The sequence below is a fragment of the Oreochromis aureus genome, linkage group 19 (assembly GCF_013358895.1).
Source record: "Oreochromis aureus strain Israel breed Guangdong linkage group 19, ZZ_aureus, whole genome shotgun sequence".
Taxonomy (NCBI): Eukaryota; Metazoa; Chordata; class Actinopteri; order Cichliformes; family Cichlidae; genus Oreochromis; species Oreochromis aureus.
The window spans coordinates 10,197,515-10,209,283 of record NC_052960.1 but is presented as its reverse complement, the minus strand read 5'-3'; the positions used below and the strand labels follow the sequence as shown (position 1 = coordinate 10,209,283).

Sequence of the window (11,769 nt, the reverse complement as noted above, 5' to 3'; positions counted from 1 at the left end):
GGTGACACCTCTGCAACATCATTAATTCTTGTTGTGCGAGTACTTTGCGCAGCCCTCTCCCATTTTCTCACTAAATGCAAAACCACTGGAACAAATGCCACTCCAAATGTGACATACCTGACATATTCCACAGCTTATTTCCACCCCGTCTGCCTCCTTCTTAAACCGCAGAGTGCTTCCAGCCTTTGTCTCCCTGTCTTGATTTGATTAGCTGGGTCTGGCCAGACTGGAGGTGCAAAGGAGGGGGAGCTTTTTGTTGAGGCAGTATCTGGCTAATTGACATAACTCTTTCTGCTTTTCTGTCTCCCCAGGGAAGGATGAACAGCTCCCCCACCAGACTTTAGTCTCAGTGGAGAGTCCTTGCCATCAGCTCTTCCTTTGGCTTAATATGACGCACGTAGCCACTCCGTACACCCAAAGCAAGGTAAAAAGAAAGACATTATGATATTCTCCTGTGGAGTGATAATCTGCAGTGGTGATTTGGAATATATTTGGTGCACAAGAAGGGATACAAAAATAACCCCTGCAAGAATGCTCTGGATCATCAGCTTATAAATGTTCCATACTTTCCAAAAGAGCTTACGGATGAGCATGCACAGACTGGTTTCATCGTCTAGATAGCTAAAACTAGATGACTTGAGCATGCAGTCATTACTGGACTGCATGAATTTTATTTCTTAAGGACATTAATATGCTATACCATCCTCTGCTCTTATTGCTTTTACTTTCTTAAAATATTTTGGACCAGAGAGTCATGTAGAAGAAAAAAATACACCTGGGATCACTTTATTTAACTTCCATCTTATACTTGTGGAGAGCGGCATGGTTCTTTTTATAAGACAATAGTGTCAAAATTACCTTGAGAGTAAACAATGACATGTCACAAGTTACAAGTTGCAACTTGTATGTTGCACATTTTGTGAAATGTGCCCTGGGGACCTAAAGTAGTTCTGCAGCATGCACTATAAGTCTGCGCACTGCAAAGCTATTCTTCTGGGTGCAGCTTTGCACTTCTAAATGATGCTATAATGAAACAGGACAGGGACAAACAGCCTGTAGAATCAAAGGTGGGAGGGCACTGTTGCCTAAGATATCAATGTAAATAGATGAAAACAAGCAAATAGGGGATTTCACACACATGTTCGGTAAGTTACCATTGTCAGTGCAGTTATTATGAGAAACAGGTTGGGGAATTTATCGTCAGAAATCATAATCTGTCATTTATTTGCGTAGCGCTTTGATGTTGCCAACCATCCATTACCAACATTTAACAGAAACCTTATTTTGCCTTCTTGCTGAACAGCTATTTACGTTTGAGCTGAACTCTATCGGCTTTTTGTTATTTTTCCCCATTCTCTGCCTTCAAAAGAATGCTTGTACTTGTTCTGTTAAGTACAACAGCCTGGACTCTAAGAAGCTGAGCATGCATTCAGAGCTCAGCAGATGTTCTCTAATTGTGGTCATTTGCTCATCTCTTATGTAAGGATGCATACCAAACTTATTAAGCAGCATCAGAAGAGGAATGAAGAGGAGTACAAACATCTCCGTTTCAAGTATTGCTGCTCTTGTTTGTTTTATGTAGTGTCCTTTGAATGCATTCTCAGGCAGTAAGGCAGATGGCTGGTCAGTTACACGATGCTATGGACTCAATATTCTCACTCCCCAGGGAAATCTCAGGGAAATAGGGGTGGGGTATCTGCATGGAAGATAACTTAAGTGTTATGGGGAGAGGAAGGCTTCAAGATGCTCTGGTGTGCTGTAATTTTACTGAAGTGCAATAATGAAACAGATTACTGAAAGTTTTAAGAATGAACTTTCTCATCCTGCAATACTGGAGGAAAAGATGGGTGGTAATCCCAAAGCCCTGGTGCACTATAAAGTTAGTCCAAGAGCAATTCTGAAGAAACATGCTGAGATCCCTGCAGCCACATAGAGAGTTGAGGTCATTGATCTGAATTATTGTGCCAAGGCCGTCTCCAGATGCAGTCTGAGAACCCTGTGGCATCAGTAGTGGCACTGCAAGCTGAAATAAAAAGTTTATTATGCTGTCTCGTGGTGCAGGTTTTGATAGCAAATACCACTAATCATCCAAGACTTGTCTCCGTTTGTTGTCAAAATGTGATTCCCCAGCATCGAGCGAGACAATCGCCGCTGTATTGTTGAAACAAAAGCAACAAGCATGTCCCGCTAAAAAAGGTTCAAGTCACTCTCACATTGCTCACAGTCACTGGCTCGTCTCACAATGCACTTTTCACTGGACGTTGAATGCTCCGACCCAGAGAGCAGGAGAGAAAGTGACAGAGGAAAACATATAAACAAAGAAACAAAGTGAGAGAAAGAGAGCTGTAGATGGGGGTGGAAGAGTGAGGTCACCAGATGGTACAGTGAAAAGAATGCACAATGGTAACACAACACTGCTTTCTTTCAGTGTGCTCTTGTAATCCTAAACTGCAATACTATATGCAACGCACATGCAGACTATAACATTATGTTGGCATTAGTGGACCAGGAATGAATAAAGCACCAGTCTAAGAAGCCTTATGTAGATAGAGAGTTTTATCAGTGATAACACACAAACAATGTTTGTATTGATCCAATTTGTATCACGTAAAATAAGTCTGGGAAGGAGAAAAGGCTGTAGATAAATGTATGGCATTGGTAACTGGTAATAAAATAAAGCACATAAAGCTCTCTGACTAGCCTCTTGTCCATGAGCAGTGAGCTGGGGTTTTTTTTTCATTTCTCTTTCTGAAATGCTGAAACATGACGCCGCCCATATCAAGAGCTGACATCGTGTCTACATTTGTATTAGACAGCAGAATTTAACAGGACAAAACAGACAATATATTGTTACAAAAACCTCTAATGAGGGCAGAATTGTTGCTCTTTTTGCTTTAAATTCACAAACCAAAGTTTTAAAGGGAACTGAGCATGATTTTCAGCAACAGTTCATTATTATTACTTTTATAAAATTTTATGTATTTTTCTCACTGAGGATCATATGAATGTGCAGGGACGCTCTGTGGAAACATGAGCCACAAAGTATACAGTATGTGTCTGTGTGTGTGTTGTCACAGTGGGTTGTTGTTTTGTTTTGGTATGGCATCCACGTGGCTAATGTAGCAACATGGGGTCATGCTAGTGCGATCAATACGGGCCAGATTTGAGCACCAGCTGTCATACCTGGCCATGTCCCCATTCACACAGCCAGCTGGCACTTTATCAGCTCTGCTGCATTACTTGTCTGTTCAGAACTATTATTATGAGTATTACAGGCACCACATTTCATTTAAGGAGCATAATTTCTGGAGGTGCCTTTACTGCCATACAGGAATGTCTGTAATATTTTTCCATGGATGAAAACAAGCATTTGCCTTGGGTATAAAAAGAACATCTTAGACAGGCAGAGTTTCACAGAAGTAAAAAAGAGCAGTGGTTCACCAAGATTAAAAAAAAAACTACACTCAATAATGTTCCTCAGCATAAAAAATACTTTAAATACTCTTCATGTAAAGTACATAATATTAACAAAAGATTTAATTTAGAGAAATCTCTGTGCGCAAACAAGGCTGAAGATCAATATTGGATGCTTGTGTGGCACTCAGGCGGCACTGCATTAGAAACAGGCATAATTCTGCCATGGAAATTACTGTGTGAACTCAGGAACCCTCCTATAATTAATTGTCTCTGACTACAGCTCACTGTATCATTCACAAATACAGGTTAAAGTTCAGTGCTCAGTTCGTAAACCTGCATCTGTGGTGGTATATGGGTGCATTAGTATTTATGGACTTGGCACCTTGCACATCTGTAAAGGCATCAGTCCTGAAAGATATAAAAGCAACATATGCTCTGGTCCAGATAATGTCTTTTTCAGGGCAGCTAGAGTCTTATATCAGACAGGAATGCGACAGGAATTGGTGACCTTTGAACCATTTGCTTTGTCCTTGTAATTCAGTCACCGCAGGTGTCACTTTACATGGTGAATATCCCTCTTTAGCACAATCAAACACTGACTGGAACCACGTTTAGCACTTACCACCATAAAGACTACTGATGTTGACATGTTTTGCATTATTCATTAAAGGTATTGAATGCTTTTGGATGATGCAAAATCTATCTGTGCTTTGACCATGCATAGCCTTTCTGACCAATAACAGATCACAACAGATGCTTACATAAGAGACTATTAAGAAAATGGCTAATGGCTTTTTATAACAGTAATAAAGAATTATTGATTTTCTGTTTCTGGCAGTGATGGTTTACCGAAGATCATGGCTTCACTTTAACTTGATTCTGGCCAGTCACAGCTGGTGTTTGTGCCTTTGAGCAAGGTTGGAGGGAAGAATGGACCAAATTCATAATCGGTTTTACCATAAATAGTTAGATTTCAGTGAGAATCTGCTTCCAGCATTTACTGTAAATATGTGCTGAACAATTTATCATGAATAGCATCCAGCTGAATTGTGAGAGTTCACTGTCTATGCTATTAATAACTCCAGTATTTTAATATAGTGTGTTGTCTGGAAGTCAAGGTTAAAATGTGTCAGTGAAAAGCTCCTGAGCTAGCAGTTGCCTTGTGACTGATGTTGTCTGCACACACACAGGACACCTTGAGAACACCTCTTCCCCCAGGTGAATAGCCATCATTACCCAACCCTGAAAGCCTAAGTTTATTGTTACTTCCCAAACAGAGAAACACATCCGCAGTCCATTAACATGAATTAAGATGTTTACCGTTTGGTGAAAACTCAATAGCAGCCCTCAATCAGCGGGTTATTGTCTGTCCCGCCACAGGTCACTGGTAGTTCCTGAGTCATAAATCACCTGGGCTAACCTTGTCCAACATCTCGAACCAGTTTTACGCTGGATTTTCACAGCAGGAATGAGAATATCTGTTGTTGGGATTAGTACTGATTGCAATCACTGGTACTTCCCAGCCGCAAGGGTCACGGAAGAGGCCATGAGAGGCCGGAGGCTCGGGAGCAACTAAACAGCACCTCCCGTCCCCACTTCAGCTCCTTCCCACCCCCACTGCATGGAATGTGTCTGTTTGTTAGCTCTCATTTCCACAGTTAACTTTGCTATCTGCACCTGACTGTTAATCTATCATCTCACAGAGTAAATATCAGCATGTGCAAGTTAAGGCTGTGAACAGCGGTGAGCGTATGTTGAACTAGGTATCTGCAGCTCACTTCCCTTTCACTGCAACAAAAACATTCTCAAAAGGATGGTTGGCAACTAATGGCACTTCATCTCGAATCCTGAATTTAAAGTTTGCCTCTTTATTGGATGTCTTTTTTTATTTTTAAAAGAGCTTCCTTCATCTTTCACTGGTTAAAGAATAGAGTTAAGTCATCTGAATCAAGTGTGGATGTGGTCAGATCAGAGATTAAAAAATAAAGAGCAAACTGCATGTTTTTCTGTTCACATCAAACATCAACCATCAGATCAGATATGACACATTAAGTTCCTGTTTAAATCTTTGCATTTGCCTGTCCTGTTATGAGAGGCACAAATTCTTTCATGTTCCCTTCGTATCATAACTCATTTGTGCCTGAACCGAGACAGAAGGGTCACAAAGACGGGAGATAATGAGATACTAAGGGTACGATATCCTTGAGCGACACTGCATTTATTATCTGTGCTGAGTCTAAATCTGAGTCAGAGGCTGTTTCCTGTAAACTAAAACACATCTGATACAAGACAAAACAGGATAAAATGGAGGACAAAGGCAACATAAAGTAATTACTGAGTTGTGCAGAGAAAAACGAGAAGGGGTGAGAGCAAATATTTGCCCTCGCTCAAAGCGTGTTTGGGTTTCGGCCACCTCAACCAGTCCAAAGTCCAGAATCTAAAATTGGACTTTTACTTCTCTGAACTCTGCTTGCCAGTCAAAACCAAAGCAGGCAAAACCCATGAGTTCAAACACAGCGGAGGTTCAAAACCACAGGTGTTGTTTGACTGTGAATTCCTACACGCTATCATTTTTGTTGCCGGGATAAAAGGAAGATATGATATTCTGAGTGTCGGCACGAAGGATTCTAAATCTTGTTGACGCATGTTCTCAAGGCTGAGAAACCTTCCCCACCATTCCCTTGTCAGAAACACACAGTATGGAACTCAATGTCCTCCCACGTGTTTGTCGCTCTGCGTGTTGTGTCTCCGCAAGCAGAGATAGCTGCCGTGCCAGGGACTGGAGGGGAACGAGGAGGACACCGGATTAAATTTACTGGAAGGTGGTGGGTGTGTGATGTTTTGAGGGATTAACAATGAATCAGCAGAATTCCTGATAGGAGAAAACTCTTAATTCCTATCGTTAATACCACCATACGTGCTTATACGACACCTAAAGCGGAAATATTTATGCTTTTCAGCATCTATCCTAGAGATACTAGAGTCATACTTCACCATTCATTATTATATAGTACCAACACTTTAAAGTCTTTACTAAAAGAGAAATTATTTAATCTTGGCATGTCTTTAATGAGACTATTGTGTCCTATTCTAAGTTTGAACTTTTCACATTTCCTAACAAGATTTAAATCTGGGGTAGTCTTCCTGCTGAATGAATTACTGGCATATTAATTCATTTACACTGGTTTATTTTAGTATCTCATTAACCCTTATTAGCAAAGAAGATAAAACAGTTTGTGTCCACAGTTTCCCTTATTGTAAAAGATAAATCTTTATTATTTGCTGTAATCTCTAACTACATCCAGAGCTAGTACTGGCTGCGAGTCACGTCATGTTTTCATGGGACTTGATACAGCCCTGTGAAAACTTAAGTACACACTCATTGCTTCCACGGGATTTAAGGTGGTAAGTAGTAGCCGGGTACTGCTGATCAAGTGCACTTGATTAACAAATCATCAGTAAGTGTGACCACCTCTACAAAACAAGAATTGGTAGTCTGAAGCATTCAGGTCTGGACTAAAAAACCCAAGAGCTACACCCTGCACTCCATAGGCCTCACATAGCATGTTAAACATTAAAGTTTTTTAATTGTAAAGATGGCTCAATTTAAAAAAAAAAAAAAAAAAAAAAAAAAAAAAAACTGATCTAGTATGGCTTATTTTGAAGGGTTGACAGGAGAAATCCTCTGATCTTTAAAAACAACATGTCTGATATATTAAATATATTAAAACATTTGAGGCTATAGTGGTTTATATTTGGTCAGTGAATAATCAACAATCTCATATAAATCTCTATTAGCCTCATTAAACTAGAGACCTGTACCTCAGTCATAACTGGAATACGGTATGGTAACTTATTATTCTGCAATAGGAAAATGGGGGACTGCAGCAGTTTTCAAATGGTTATAGTTTGTGAGCTTTGGCATTTGTTACCTGACTATGTGAGAAGTTGTTGGTTTTGGAGTTTTAAAAAACACGAGTAGCCAATAGCTATAATTCCATCCCTCCAATTTCTTAAGCACTTCCAAATCAATCCACTTCGGGGTCTGAGTGGGTACACACTGGCCAAGTCTGCAGTCGATAACAGGGCCAACACACAGAGACAGACAGCTTTTTTTTAGGATCATCAGTGAGAAGAAGTCAAAAGTGCCTGGTAACTGCACATAGAAGGACCGCGACCTAGCCAGGGGATTCTAACCCAGGACCTGCTTGACGTGAGGCAGCAATGATAACCATCTCCCAGACTATAAGTCAAAAAGCTTACTGGTTGATAGCATTTATCTTCAATACTGGGTCTTAATATACTCAGACATGTACTTCAGATCTCTCTTACTGAACAAATAAGAACTAAAAGTTTTCTAATGTTTTCACCCAGCAAATGGTTGGTTATTGTGAGGTCAGACGATGCAAATCTGAACTTAACAGATATATCATGTCAGAACCTTTGTATGAGAAACATAAAAAATGTGATGTTTCCGATGACTGTGTCAAGCTGACTTCTTTTTCTCTCAGTTCACATGTAAGGGAAACATTGTGTGCATGTGCTCTATCGAGACATTGATTTAAAGCTGAGACGCTGGCGACATAGTGCGTGACAGTGCTGTCCTGTTTTCCAGAGAGAAGAGCAGCATGAACCCGTACAAAAGCTCAGTGTTTGCATCTTATGCATCCTTCTAAAAAAGCTTGACACTGACAAGAGAGAGGCTAAAAATAGAAGCCAGGATGAAAAGTTTTAAAGCTCTGGGGAGCTGTGTGAGAGAGGCACATTGGTCCTGCTGTGCGTTCACTGTTAAAGGTTTAAAGGTCTGTACTTTTTTCTTCCCCTGTCTAATGTAAGGGACACAATATTTTAGCTGTACAATAAAGCAGCAGCCAGCAAATCATTCTGATGAGCAGCTTGTCTGGCACCAACATCCATACCAAGTTCAAAGTCACAGACAGTAAAAGACCTGACACTCAAAATAGCTATATTTGTGCATACAGTTAATTCGATTTTATTTTTATATAGCACCACATCACTACAACCAGTAACCTCAAGGTGCTTCAGCACAGAGTATAAGATTTCAAAACTCATCTTGTTATACTTCTGTTGTCTAACCACTGGTAAGATGATAGTAATGTGCATCTACTCGACACTGAGTGAGGTTGGTGGTTTGTTACTGTCAGTAATTGTAGGGAGGTCTGAAACTGAGAGAGCACAGGGTCATATGTGACATCAGAGAGTGGTGTGGCTGTAAATGTTTACATGCTGCCCATCAATTACATCAGCATCTGATGACATCATCTCCCACTGGGATGAGTGAGACATCCCAGCATCCCCTTGGCTTTTCATTGGCTCTCTGTAGTGGCCATACCCAAGCTCAAGATGCTGTGAGGTAAAATGTGATCTGTGGAGCTATTGTGACAGAGCAAAGACCGCACTATCCGCTGCCATCCCTCTGCGTCTTCTTCTGTTTTTGTCTCTGTGTCCCTTGAAATTTGCCAGTCTGCCTGTTATATTTCAGGCAAACTGCAGAGAGAGTTCAGTCAGAGTTAATAGCTCCTGCCCTGTGGCTGCCTGCCCCGCCTTCAAAGCAGACAGTAATCTCAAGATTGACTCAGGCAATAAAAGACAAGTGTGGCCAAAGTAGCTCAGCTTTGATCATGTGTTTCACATCATTTTAAGCCTGTTTTACCCTTCAGGTAGAGTTTCACTTACTCAAGTGGGCTGTTATATGAGCTCAAATAATGTGTGTTGTGCAATTGGGATGTGCAGGTCTTCTGAGCCCCCCAAAAGTTTTTCATTGTGAAGAAAGATTTTTGTGTTACGTTAAAACTAAATTAACTATATACTACAAAATAATTCTGCGATAAAAATAGTTTATCTTTTTGTGAGCCAGATAGGAATGTTAGAGCTAGAGAGGTGTGTCAACTTTTGGCAAGCAGGTAACCTGAGGCTGTTCTCCAAATGGTTGTTTCATTTTGTAATGGGATCCAAACAATCCCATTTTGTTGGTACTAAATCAGTATTGTTTCAGTGTTTCTGACCTCATGCGACTGGACAACACTCCACACTTTTGCACCCAACCACACAGTCATGTGTATAAACTCTCACTCTGCTCATTAGTTGGCTTGACTGGTTCAAATAGAACTAGGAAGATTCAGGCTGCCACAGCGGTCTCTTGAATTGACTTGCTCCCTGCGTGATGGCAGTCGACTGGTTCTGACCACCCTGATATCTAAAGGAACACTTTAGTTTAGAAAGTCTCGATTTGTGGTGTTGTTGTGACAAGTGATTTGTTTCTGCTTTCCTGTTCTCGCTTAATCAGATACCGTGTATCAATCAAATCCATGATGTGGCAGCAATAACCCTGCACCAAATGGAAAAGCAAGATAATTAGATTTTGCTAGCAGTGAGCTTACACATCAATTAGATAAGGTCAAATTAAGTGAGTCATAACTAAAATTAAAACGGCATATTGACTTGTGTCAGGGAGATTGCTACTGCTCATGGGAATGTGAGATACAGGATTGAATGTGTGTAACCAGCAGTGGCAGAGCAGCCAAAGGACACAAAAGCATTTCTATCTTTAGACTTTCTCTATCTTGCTAAAAACATATAAATCAGCCTCAATATTATGATGGGTGACACATTTAATGTAGACATTGTAATTCTACTGCAGTCACTAATACACCAAATGTGATAAACTCACCTGCCAGTTTATTAGGGGTATCTTTATCAGGGCTTTAATTCCTCATTAACACAATCTAATATAACACATAATGTCAATTCAATGCATTCAGTCAAACTGAATGAATGGGAAAGAAAAGTGGTTAAAGTCAATGTGCCATTGTTGTTTGTATCACATGGGCTGGTGTAAGTATTTCTGAAATGGCTGATCTGCTGGGATTTTCCTGCACAAACATATCTAGGGTTTACAGAGAATTATCGGAAAAAGGAAAACTGAGCAGTCACTCTCTGGCTGAAAATTGCTTGTTTATGTCAGAGGTCAGAGGAGAATGACCAGACTATTGGAGCTGATATGAAGTCAAAGAGCCGCTAATTTAAACCAAGGTATGCAGAATAGCGTCTCTGAATGCACAACACATCACCTTGGTCTGGAGCAACAGAAGACCTCACTGGTTGGCCCTCCTGTCAGTGAGGTGCAGGGTGGAGATAAACTGGATAACAGAGGCCTGAAAAATCCTCGAAGAGTCTCAGTTTCTCCTGGGACAGTCGTATGATAGGATCAAAATTGGATGTAAACAACACGAAAGCGTCTCCTTTGTATCAATGGTTCAGGTTGCCGGTGGTGCTGTAAATTTGTGGAGGATTTTCTTGGCAGACATCAGGCACCTTAGTAGCAGCTGAGCATCATTTAATGCCACAGTGTTGTTGCTGACCATGGCTAACCCTTTATGACTACAGTTTTCCATCTTCTGATGGCTACTTCCAGCAGGACAGCACACCATGTCGCAAAGCTGACATCATCTCAAAAGGGGAATTTTCATCAAGGATCTGTAACTTTCAAATCTGCAGAAATTGTGTGATGCTATCATGTCAATGTGGACCAGAATCGCCAAAGAATATTTCCAACAACCGGTTGACTTTATGTCATGAAGAAATACGGCAGTTCTGAGGGGAAAAAAGGGGTTCTGCTTGAGTAATGTGTCCTAAAAACTATAACCTCCAGATTTAGGAAATAAAATAAACAGCTATATTTTGGACCCAACTGCTAAGAGGCAGCTACACTGCGTTGATTTTTAAGTCTTTAATCAGAATTATTCATTAGGCATGTGGCATGCTCTACACTTTTAGGTTTGTGCCCATAAATGAGTTCTTGGCTGGAAATGTGAAGGATTTATGTGTGACACTTGAGGCTAATCAGTGTTTCCATTAGAGATACTAGAGACTTTTCTACTATTATGACAACAGCAAATACACACATCTATTGACAAGTGTTCACAGCAGCCAGTCACTGCACTTACTATAAGATTAGAAGTTATTTTAGACAGCTTCGACAGCTTAGTTTGAGAGATTTGAGAGTTGCACTTTTCTTACACATTCATGCTGCTGACGATGATGTTTTTCAGAAGCTATTAAATGAAACCATCTATCTTGCTGTTTAGTTTAATTCATTTCATACGGTTCAATGTATGCAGATAATTGTGTTCAGTAAATGCCACCTACTGATAAAATTAGGCTTTTTTAATTATTCATGGTCAGCATGGAGGGGCCTCTTTAGCCTTTGGAAAAATAAAATGGGAGGGGGACACAAACGCTACATACACACAGAGAGTTCACTTTACTTTGGTCCAGATGGTTTAATCATAGGATCGCGTTGGCATCGGTAATTTCACCTGTCATTACCCC

At 40.4% G+C, this 11,769-nt stretch overlaps 1 long non-coding RNA gene across 1 annotated transcript in view; it reads left to right on the top strand.

The window, feature by feature from the left end:
• LOC120434723 overlaps positions 1–11,769 on the top strand; it is a 55,964-nt gene that overhangs the window by 33,110 nt on the left and 11,085 nt on the right. Inside the window, exon 2 of the long non-coding RNA XR_005609306.1 lies at positions 312–424. This is a non-coding gene — a long non-coding RNA (uncharacterized LOC120434723). The remainder of the gene's footprint in view (positions 1–311; positions 425–11,769) is intronic.